Below are 12,173 nucleotides of genomic sequence, written 5' to 3'. Positions count from 1 at the left end.
GCAGACCGTGAGAAACAGAGAAATAAACGAAGTGTTGGGGGCCGCCGACAAGTTGCATGCATAAGCATTTCAAGAGCATGGCATAAGCATTTCATGAGCATTGCATATGCATATAGATAAGGTCGCATCTTGCATCATTTCCATCTGCATAAGACTGCAAGTTCCTGCCGTGAGCTTAGCCTCTACAAGGAGCTGGAAAGATGAACCATCACTGCGATCTCCGGCAAGCCAAACAGGTAAGTTCTACCTCTTGTCCATAAGTGTTATGTAAGCTGAAACTTGTGCATGAGAAAACCTCGCCGCTCTTTGAAACTTAGGTGCCCCATCCCTGAACTCGAATGTTGCTTCGACAAGGATGGTCGCAGTGGCCTTTGGTGAAAAGAGATTGGTGGGGGGATAGTCCCTTTATTATGCTCGGTAGGCTCAGTCATTCGGCAACCAAATAAAAGGGTACCGGCAGGATAGCCTGCCGGGGGAAACTCGTTTATTTAAAGTAAAGAGGCATTCCACCTCTGCATGGACATATACATGCACGAGTTCCCAGCAAGGTTCATATTTTTCATTAATATGGTGATCAAACAAGTACAAACCTTACAGAACACAAACATGGACTCAAGAGATTACATTATTTGAACTAAAATTTGGCAAGTGCCTACAGATTTTAGATTGAAAAAAGATAAGTGCCCCGTGAACTCCTCTCCCTGTCCCTCTTGTCCCAGGTAGTGTGGTGGGAAGAGAAGAGGGAAGGAGGCGCGCACCTGCACAACGCCACCCCGATCCTGTCAGGGCCTGCCAAGCACAGCCTGACAAGATCGGGAGTGGCGAGGCTGCGAAGGAGGAAGACGGAAGGAGCACCTCAGCGGCCCCCTGGTCACCGCTTCCAGGACCAGTCAAATGGCTCCAGCACAGGCACCGGCAGAGAAGGACGTCAGGGCCCAGCTGGAAGGCCACTGGAGGAAGCAAAAGCGCCAGGAGGGCGACCCTTTCCCCGGCAACTGATAAAACAGTGATGACGGTGCCGGGGAAGGGAGGGGAAAGAAAGAAAGACGAGGCAGCAGGTTGCCAGTACGAGACGAACGCGTCGATGCTATCGTACTCCGACTCGACCGCCCACCTCCCGCCCTCACCGTCTTCCCTGGCTTCTCATCAACACCGTCCCAGGGAAACGCCGACCTCACGGTCCGACGCCTCCCCTGAAGAGACGGCGAGCGACCAAGACGGCCAGGGAGCTCGGAGCGTGCCGCTCCCCACCTCGGCGGGCAGGAAGGCACGCCTCTCGTCAACATCAGCCCTAGGGCCTCCAAAAGGGGCAGTGCTAGGATTAGCAATGATCCCTAACCCTACCTCCCGGGTGAGCGTCGAAGACACCGAGAACCTGATCGCCAAGCCAACAAGCAGCAGCAGCTCGGCGCTAAATGCCGCATTACCCGATGGGCAACCGACCGTGGCAGAAGGGGCAAGAATTTCCCCACAATGGGGAAGCTTGATATCTCCCATGCCACGGGCGGCTTGTCCACCGCGTCTTCTCCAAGCATGGACCAGACTCACTTCCCAAGCGCCAACACAAACATTTGGCGGCACCAACCCCAGGCTAGAGCCCGGGGCCTGGCCCCAGGCTCTTCTCTTCAACATAACCAACAGGAGGAAGAAAATGGAGGAGAAGGGATGAAAAGATGGATGACTCCGCTCTCCCCTCGCCCCTCCTTTTATAGGCGGGCCGAGGAGGAGAACCGCTCCCTCGACGAGCGACCACCGCCCTCCTCCACCAATTCAAGAAAACAGGGCCCCCGCCTTGATGCTCTCCTTTACCACGCGCCTCCATTACCTACCCCGCGCGATGCATGCAGCATACGTGGCTAAGGATAAGGGCGTGGTGGGAAGAGTGAATTGGCAGTTTCTACTCCGTGCGCTAAAGTCATTCACGGGCCATTACAAGAGTGGCCCCACCACGATTAGCTTTACACGGCGCGCGAGAAAATTGGAAACTGGCTCAGGCTGAAGATTATTGAAGAAGCAAAGAAGACCTTGATATGTCTCCAACGTATCTACTTTTCCTCTTGTTTTGGACTCTAATTTCCATGATTTGAATGAAACTAACCCCGGACTGACGTTGTTTTCAACAGAACTACCATGGTGTTGTTTTTGTGCAGAAATAAAAGTTCTCGGAATGGAATGAAACTTTGCGAGGAATTTTCATATAATAAATAAGAATTTATGGAGTCAAGACCTGCCGGAGAGGGGCAGCTGGGTGGGCACAACTCACCAGGGCGCGCCATCCTCTCCTAGTGCGCCCAGGTGGGTTGTCCCCACCTGGTGGCCCCGCCGACCCTGAAACCGACGCTATAAAATCCTATTTTTCCAGAAAAAAAATCATGGAGAAAGAATTATTGCGATCCACGAGATGGAGCCGCCGTCACCTCTTGTTCTTCATCGGGAGGCCAGATCTGGAGTCCGTTTGGGGCTCTGGAGAGGGGGGTCTTCGTTCTTCATCATCACCAACCCTTCTCCATCGCCAATTCCATGATGCTCCCCATCGGGAGTGAGTAATTCCTTTGTAGGCTCGCTGGTTGGTGAGGAGTTGGATGAGATTCATCATGTAATCGAGTTAGTTTTGTTAGGGCTTGATCCCTAGTATCCACTATGTTCTAAGATTGATGTTGCTATGACTTTGCCATGCTTAATGCTTGTCACTTTGGGCCCGGGTGCCATGAACTCAGAGATAAACCGTTTATGTTATCACAATTATATCCATGTTCTAGATCCGATCTTGCAAGTTATAGTCACCTACTACATGTTATGATCCGGTAACCCCGGAGTGACAGAAACCGGGACTTCTCCCGGTGATGACCGTAGTTTGAGGAGTTCATGTATTCCCTATGTGTTAATGCTTTTTTCCGGTTCTCTATTAAAAGGAGGCCTTAATATCCCTTAGTTTCTAATATGGACCCCGCTGCCACGGGAGGGTAGGACAAAAGATGTCATGCAAGTTCTTTCCATAAGCACGTATGACTATTTATGGAATACATGCCTACATTATATTGACGAACTAGAGCTAGTGCCGTACCACCCTAGGTTATAACTGTCTCATGATGAATATCATCCAACAAGTCACCGATCCAATGCCTACGAATCTATCTTTTATTGTTTTGCTAAGTTACTACTTCTACACTTGCTACAAAATTACTGCTATCACTGTTACCGTTACCGATACTGCTGTCACTATTATCAAAACTATCAAACTACTTTGCTATTATCACTTTGCTGCAGATAATTAATCTCCAGGTGTGGTTGAATTGACAACTCGGTTGCTAATACCTTCAAATATTCTTTGGCTCTCCTTGTGTCGAATCTATAAATTTGGGTTGAATACTCTACCCTCGAAAACTGTTGCGATCCCCTATACTTGTGGGTTATCAGACCTCAAGGGGCCAACCTCTTCCACACCCCTACCTGTGCACTTGTTAGGCCCTACCCCGATAACGCTCGGCAGTGCGTTCGGGGCAGGCCCGGGGGTTTTTGTCGGTGCAACAAACCCTGGTTCCGTTGCCTAGACTGTGCCCAGGCACGGGAGCAAGATTACAGCACCAAGATCAGGCCAAAGTACAAGAGATCAAGGTCTTCAAAGGACCAACGTGCAGATCAAGAGGACCAAGACCAAGCCAGAGAAGTAAGAAACCACCAGGTGAAAAGCCTTCCTTGCCGGGTAGGCGAACCTCGCGAGGACAGGGTCACCCCCGGAAGAAAACCTCCAAGACGCCCCGGCAGGTTCTGATGGGACTCGCGGAGGCGGAGCCACCTCACCAAACCACTTCACCACAACACACGTCGTCGATCCGTGCGGTGTCAAGCCGCAAAGTGACTAAGTGGCAGCCATTTGCCACATGGCGGCCTCTTTCTACAGGAAATACCTACAGACGACACCCGCCCTGCGACGTGTCAAGCGAGTAGGCGCGAAGCTGGCAAAACAGCCCGGGCATGGCTTGCCGGGCAACCGACGGTGTTGTCGGATTCGGGGTTCCGCAGACCCTTGAGAGGCTTGAACTCTGGGGTGCGTGCAAAGAACTCCCTCCTCCCAGTCTGCTAGCTCAACGATCCCACAGCCTAGCTCGACGAACCCAAGGGACAAGGGACACAACAGTTTATTCTGGTTCGGGCCACCTTGCCGGGTAATACCCTTCTCCAACTTTGTGGTGGATTGCCTCGAGGGGATGAGGATGAACTAGTACAATGGATGAACAGCCTCAGGAGGTGAGGTGGTCTTGAGCTCAAGGAGCTGGTGAGGTGGCTCGGGTGGAATCGATCCGTCCCCCCTATGGTAGTGGCTAAGTCCTATATATAGTGGCCTTGGTCCTCTTCCCAAATGTAGGCAGGAAGGGATCCTACAATGGCCAAATTTGAAGGGGGGCAACTAGTACAAGCTATCTTGACAAAAGTAGTATTTGCCTGCAAAAGGCTCTGGTGGTGACGCTGCAGTGGGCTCCGTGATGACCTCGGTCCTACCGTCCTGGCGGTCTTGGTCTCGATGCACCGATATGGAAACCTTTAGTTGATTCCTAGGGACCCTGCACCTGCGCTTGCCTCCTTGGCACCAAAGAGGAAACTGGTACACTGCGCCCGCTAGCGCCCGCCTGGCCTTGGTCATCATGGCTCACATCATGTGAACCTCGCGAGGTGCACCTTGCATTGATATCTTTGCTCCTCGGGAGCCAGCCTAGCGAGGCCGCCCCTAAGGGAGGTCTTGGTGCCATCCGCCTCGCGAGGCTTGGCCCCTCGCGAGGGCCTTGAGTTGTTGCTGCAGAAGTTGGGCCGTACCGGGCCTGCTGACTGAACCACGCCGTGGGCCGCAGGCAGGCAAGTCTGGGCACCCCGTTCCCAGGACGCCGATAGTAGCCGCCGAGCCCAAGGCACGCTCGGACATGGCTTCGAGGCGAAGCCAAAGGGCAAGGGCGGAGCGCCGCGGGCCCCAACCGCCTGCGGCCTTGGTCGACGCGTGGCAGATTCAGGAGCCACGAGCACACGCCATCTTTGAGGGCCATGAGAAACCAGTTCGCCATGACCTTTTTGTCGCCGCTGGCCGCCTCGATGCTCACCTCGTAGAGTTGTAGGAACTCCGCAGGGTCGGGGGTGCCGTCATAGCGTGGAGGCAGGTCGGGCTTGAACTTGCCCGGCCAGACGACGCTGCGTAGCTTAGGGGTGAAGGCGAGGCAGCCCGCTGTGGTCACCGGAGCCCGTCATGGAGGCGGAGCTTGAACTTGGTGCTCACGCGCCATTGCTGCAGGCGGCGCGTGGTCTTGTCGTGGTGGTGGAGGGAGCACTGAGCACCTTCTTGCGGCCGTTGGACCTCCCAGCAGCTTTCTTCTTCGCGTGCGGGCGCCCTGCGCGATGGGTCATGCCATGGGGCCGCGCGTCTTGGACCGAGGGCAACGTCCTGACGGGGAGGTGGTGGAGGCGCTCCATGGGCTACGTCACCCACTGCAGGTAGCGGGCGAGGTAACGAGAGGGACGGTGCAGGCGAGCCCCCAGCCGCGCTGACTAGCTCGGCGATGCGGTCCAGCCAGTCTTCGTAGAGCTTGTCGACTGGGTGGTAGCGCAGGAGCTCACGCGCCATGAGCAACGCGGCCTGCGCGTTCGCCTGGCCGTGTTGAGCGTGGGACGATGAGCCGGCCGGAGTCAGCGACGGGGTGGCGGTGCGTCCGTCCCGCCACACAAAGGGGTGCAGCAACGAAGCTTGCTGCTCGTGTTCCGCCGGGCCGGTGGCGGCGTTGGCGGCGGGTGATGGAGAACGACGGGGAGGCCCGCCAATGGGCGCCGTTTGGGCGACGCAAGCGGCGAGAGCGGCTTGGCGCTCAGCACGGGCTTGACGAGCATCAGCCATGGAGTCAGTGGAAACGCGGCGAGTCGACCGACGGGAGAGAGGCTTTGACGCACCCCTATCTGGCGCGCCAAATGTCGGATCCGGGGTTCCGCAGACCCTTGAGAGGTTCGAACTCTGGGGTGCGTGCGAAGAACTCCCTCTTCCCAGTCTGCCAGCTTAACGATCCCACAGCTTAGCACGACGAACCCAAGGGACAAGGGACACAGCAGTTTATCCTGGTTCGGGCCACCTTGCAGTTTAATACCCTACTCCAGCTTTGTGGTGGATTGCCTCGAGGGGCTGAGGATGAACTAGTACAGTGGATGAACAGCCTCAGGAGGTGAGGTGTTCTTGAGCTCAAGGAGCTGGTGAGGTGGTTCGGGTGGAATCGATCCGTCCCCCCTACGGTGGTGGCTAAGTCCTATATATAGTGGCCTTGGTCCTCTTCCCAAATGTAGGCGGGAAGGGATCCTACAATGGCAAAATTTGAAGGGGGGCAACTAGTACAAGCTATCCTGACAAAAGTAGTCTTCGCCTGCAAACTGCTCTGGTGGTGACGCTGTAGCGCGCTCCGCGATGACCTCCGTCCTGGCGGTCTTGGTCTCGTTGCACCGATATGGAAACCTTTAATTGACTCCTCGGGACCCTACGCCTTTGCTTGCCTCCTTGGCACCAAAGAGGAAACTGGTACACTGCGCCCACTGGCGCTCGCCTGGCCTTGGTCGTCATGGCTCACGTCATGTGAACCTCGCGAGGTGCACCTTGCATTGATATCTCTGCTCCTCGGGAGCCAGCCTAGCGAGGCCGCCCCTCAGGGAGGTCTTGGTGTCGTCCGCCTCGCTAGCCTTGGCCCCTCGCGAGGGTCCTGAGTTGTTACTACAGAAGTTGGGCCGTACCGGGCCTGCTGAGTGAGCCACGCCGTGGGCCGCAGGCAGGCAAGTCTAGGCACCCCCGTTTCCAGGACGCCGACAGATTTGACGTTGAGTGGCACATTAAATGCGCTCTGTCAGCCTGCAGAGTTAGGTATGATAGCGCTATTTTCTATCTTATCAGTGCATAATGACTATTTTGCCATTGTGGTGACCCCTTGGCCTATAAAAGGAGGCCCGAGGCAACCTTAGAAACGGTGGGATCCTGAGTTAGCGAATCCGCCCCCTCACATCTCATACGCACGTAGCAGTTTTCGCCCTGAGGCAAGCCTACTGGGAAAACGGGCTACGACTACCACCATTTTTCCACCATGAATCCACCAAAGCAGGAGTAGGATTTTATGCCTCACGGCGGCCCGAACCTGGGTAAAACTGCTTGTGTGATCTCTGTCGTGCTATCCCATGCTCCTCTGCTCTTTGTGCAATGTGACATCCCCCTGCCGAACTAGCTAGGGACCTTTGGTCCCATAGGTGGCCGTGGTTTCCCGTGACACACCGCTGCAAATCGCTGCTTCCCTCTGTGAAGGGACTATCTATTCACTTTTATGTTGTGACATCACCTTCTCAAATAAGCGCCATATCCTGAGAGCACTATTGTCATCCTCATGCATTGTGTGTAGCTAATGTTGGTTGCATCATGACTGGATCTTTTTCTACCATGAATTACAATGTTTAGTCGCTGCTTGAACTTTGTAGGTGCTCTGCATTTATGTTTTGCGGTCTCAGAAATGGCTAGCGAGATTCCACTATTGTCATATTGTATCATGGTTGTTTTGACAAAGTGTTGTCATTTGATATATCTTATTATTGCTCGCTAGCTGATTATGCCATTGATATGAGTTAATATAATTTTTAAGAGTTATTGTCGACATGGTTAGTTATAATCTTTGCTGAAAACCTGGGTGCCACTTAAGCTTATTTATGTAAACAAGAGCAAAAGAGTTCGTAAAAGTTTTTCTTTTTCACTTTCAGTTTATCAACTAAATTGCTTGAGGACAAGCAAAGGTTTAAGCTTGGGGAGTTGATATGTCTCTGTCGTATCTACTTTTCCTAACGCTTTCCCTCTTGTTTTGGACTCTAATTTGCATGATTTGAATGAAACTAACCCGGACTGATGCTGTTTTGAGCAGAACTACCATGGTGTTGTTTATTGTGCAGAAATAAAAATTCTCGGATTGGCACAAAATTTGCGAGGATTTTTTATACAATAAAAGAGAATTACTGGAGCCAAGAACCACCGGAGGGGGGCACCTTGGTGGGCACAACCCACCAGGGCGCGCCCCCACTCTTGGCGTGCCCAGGTGGGTTGCCCCCACCCGGTGGCCCCGCAGACCCTGAATCCAACTCCATAAATACCTATTTTTCCAGAAAAAATCAGGGAGAAAGAATTATCGTGTTTCACGAGATGGAGCCGCCGCCACCTCCTGTTCTTCACCGGGAGGCCAGATTTGGAGTCCGTTTGGGGCTCCGGAGAGGGGGATCTTCGATCTTCATCATCACCAACCCTTCTCCATCGCCAATTCCATGATGATCCTCACCGGGAGTGAGTAATTCCTTCATAGGCTCAGTGGTCGGTGAGGAGTTGGATGAGATTCATCATGTAATCAAGTTAGTTTTTTTATGGCTTGATCCCTAGTATCCACTATGTTCTGAGATAGATGTTGATATGACTTTGCCATGCCTAATGCTTGTCACTTTGGGCCCGGGTGCCATGATTTCAGATCTGAACCGTTTATGTTATCACCATTATATCTATGTTGTAGATCCGATCTTGCAAGTTATATTCACCTATTACGTGTTATGATCCGTAAACCCCAGAGTGACAGTAGTCAGGATACTTTCTGGTGATGACTGTAGTTTGAGGAGTTCATGCATTCACTATGTGTTAATGCTTTGTTACGGTTCTCTATTAAAAGGAGGCCTTAATATCCCTTAGTTTCCAATTGGACCCCGCTGCCACGGGAGGGTAGGACAAAAGATGTCATGCAAGTTCTTTCCATAAGCATGTATGACTATTTGCGGAATACATGCCTACATTATATTTAGGAACCGGAGCTAGTGTTGTATCGCCCTAGGTTATGACTCTTATATGATGAATATCATCCAACAAATTCACCGATCCAATGCCTATGATTTCTCTTGTATTGTTTCTGCTAAGTTACTACTGCTATCGTCACTGTTATACTTGCTACAAAATCATTGCCATCACTGTTACTGTTGCTATTGTTGTTGCTACTACTATCAAAATTATCATACTACTTTGCTACTCATCACTTTGCTGCAGATAATTAATCTCCAGGTGTGGTTGAATTGATAACCCAGCTGCTAATACTTGCAAATATTCTTTGGATCCCCTTGTGTCAAATCAATAAATTTGGGTTGAATACTCTACCATCGAAAACTGTTGCGATCCCCTATACTTGTGGGGTATCATTGCCTAACACTTTGAAGTATGCTTATCTTGATGAGAAAAAGATATATCTTGTTATTATTAGTGCTAATCTTTCAGAACATGAAGAAGAAAGATTATTTCAAATTCTGAGGAAGCATCGCGCTTCTACTGGATATACTTTTGATGATCTTAAGGCCATTAGTCCCACTCTCTGTCAGCACAACATTAATATGGAACCTGATGCTAAACCCGTTGTTGATCACCAATGTCGATTGAATCCTAAGATGAAAGAAGTGGTAAGAACTGAAATACTAAAGCTTCTGGAAGCAGGTATAATCTATCCCATAGCTGATAATAGATGGGTAAGTCCTGTTCATTGTGTCCCTAAGAAAGGAGGTATTATTGTTATTCCTAATGATAAAAATGAACTTATCCCACAAAGAATTGTTACTAGCTATAGAATGGTAATTGCTACTTCTTGAGCTTGCGTTGATTTTTCCCTTGAAGAGAAAAGGGTGATGCAACAAATTAGAGATAAGTATTTCCCTCAGTTAAGAACCAAGGTATCAATCCAGTAGGAGGCACAAGCAAGTCCCCAATATATGCACCTACACAAACTAAAAAACACTTGCACACAACACGAGAAAGGGGTTGTGAATCCCTTCATGGTCACGAACAAGAGTGAGATCTGATAGAGATAGGTATAAAAGATATATAAATAAGCAAAAGTAAATATAAATAAATTGCAGTAAGGTATTTCTGGGTTTTTTAGTTTATAGAACTAAAAATATATGATGGAAAATAGACCCGAGGGCCATAAGTTTCACTAGAGGCTTCTCTCTCTTGAAAGAAAACATACGATGGGTAAAAAAATTACTGTCGAGCAATTGATAGAAAAGCGCATAGTTATGACGATATCTAAGGCAATGATCATGAATATAGGCATCATGTCCGTGATAAGTAGACCGAAACGATTCTGCATCTACTACTGTTACTCCACACATTGACCGCTATCCAGCATGCATCTAGAGTATTAAGTTCATAAGAACAGAGTAACGCTTTAAGTAAGATGACATGATGTAGAGGGATAAACTCAAGCAATATGATATAAATTCAATCTTTTTATCCTCGATGGCAACAATACAATACGTGCCTCGCTGCCCCTTTTGTCACTCTGTGAGGACACCGCAAGATTGAACCCAAAACTAAGCACCTCTCCCATTGCAAGAAAGGCCACCTCGTGTGTCTTCTGGCCTCCTCCCGAAGCTTCCTAGGTTTCTTCTGGTCCAAGAAAATCATCATAAAGTTTTATTCCGTTTGGACTCCGTTTGATATTCCTTTTCTGTAAAACTCAAAAACAAGGAAAAAACAAAAATTGGCACTGGGCTCTGGGTTAATAAGTTAGTCCCAAAAATAATATAAAATAGCATATTAATGCATATAAAACATCCAAAAAAGATAATATAATAGCATGGAACAATAAAAAATTATAGATACGTTGGAGACGTATCAAACATCCCCAAGCTTAATTCCTACTTGTCCTCGAGTAGGTAAATGATAAAAATAGAATTTTTGATGTGGAATGCTACCTAACATATTTATCAATGCAATTTTCTTTATTGTGGCATGAATGTTCAGATCCATAAGATTCAAAACAAAAGTTCAATATTGACATAAAAACAATAATACTTCAAGCCTACTAATAAAAAAGCATGTCTTCTCAAAATGACATGGCTAAAGAAAGTTATGCCTACAAAATCATATAGTCTGGCTATGCTCCATCTTCATCACACAAAGTATTTAATCATGCACAACCCCGATATTAGTCAAGAAATTGTTTCATACTTTAGTTTTCTCAAACTTTTTCAACTTTCACGCAATATATGAGCGTGAGCCATGGATATAGCACTATAGGTGGAATAGAATATGGTGGTTGTGGAGAAGATAAAAAGAAGGAGAAAGTCTCACATCAACTAGGCAAATCAATGGGCAATGGAGATGACCATCAATTGATATCGATGCAAGTGAGTAGGGATTGCCATGCCACGGATGCACCAGATCTATAAGTGTATAAAAGCTCAAAAATAAACTAAGTGGGTGTGCATCCAACTTGCTTGCTCACGAAGACCTAGGGCAATATGAGGAATCCCATCATTGGAATATACAAGCCAAGTTCAATAATGAAAAATTCCCACTAGTATACGAAAGTGAAAAAATAGGAGACTCGCTATCATGAAGAATATGGTGCTACTTTGAAGCACAAGTGTGGAAAAAGGATAGTAACATTGTCCCTTCTCTCTTTTCTCTCATTTTTCTCTTTTTTTGTTTGGCATTCTTCGGCCTTTTTTATTTGGGCTTCTTTGGCCTCTTTTATTTTTTTATAAAGTCCGGAGACTCATCCCAACTTGTGAGGGAATGATAGCTTCCATCATCCTTTCCTCACATGGGACAATGCTCTAATAATGATGATCATCACACTTTTATTTACTTACAACTCAAGAATTACAACTCTATACTTAGAAGAAAATATGACTCTATATGAATGCCTCTGGCGGTGTACCTGGATGTGCGATAATCAAGAGTGACATGTATAAAAAATATGAACGGTGGCCTTACCACAAATACTACGTCAACTACATGATCATGCAAAGCAATATGACAATGATGGTATGTGTCATAATGAACGGAACGGTGGAAGTTGCATGTCAATATATCTCGGAATGGCTATGGAAATACCATAATAGGTAGGTATGGTGTCTGTTTTGAGGAAGGGTATATGGTGGGTTTAATGCACCAGCGAAAGTTGCGCGGCACTAGAGAGGCTCGCAATGGTGGAAGGGTGAGAGTGCGTATAATCCATGGACTCAACATTAGTCATAAAGAACTCACATACTTATCAAAAATATTTATTAGCCATCAAAAAAAAGTACTACACGCATGCTCCTAGGGGAGAGGTTGGTAGGAGATAACCATCGCACGCTCCCGACCTCCACACAAA

Source organism: Triticum aestivum, chromosome 3D (genome assembly GCF_018294505.1).
Source record: "Triticum aestivum cultivar Chinese Spring chromosome 3D, IWGSC CS RefSeq v2.1, whole genome shotgun sequence".
Classification (NCBI taxonomy): Eukaryota; Viridiplantae; Streptophyta; class Magnoliopsida; order Poales; family Poaceae; genus Triticum; species Triticum aestivum.
Note: the sequence above shows the minus strand (reverse complement) of the source record.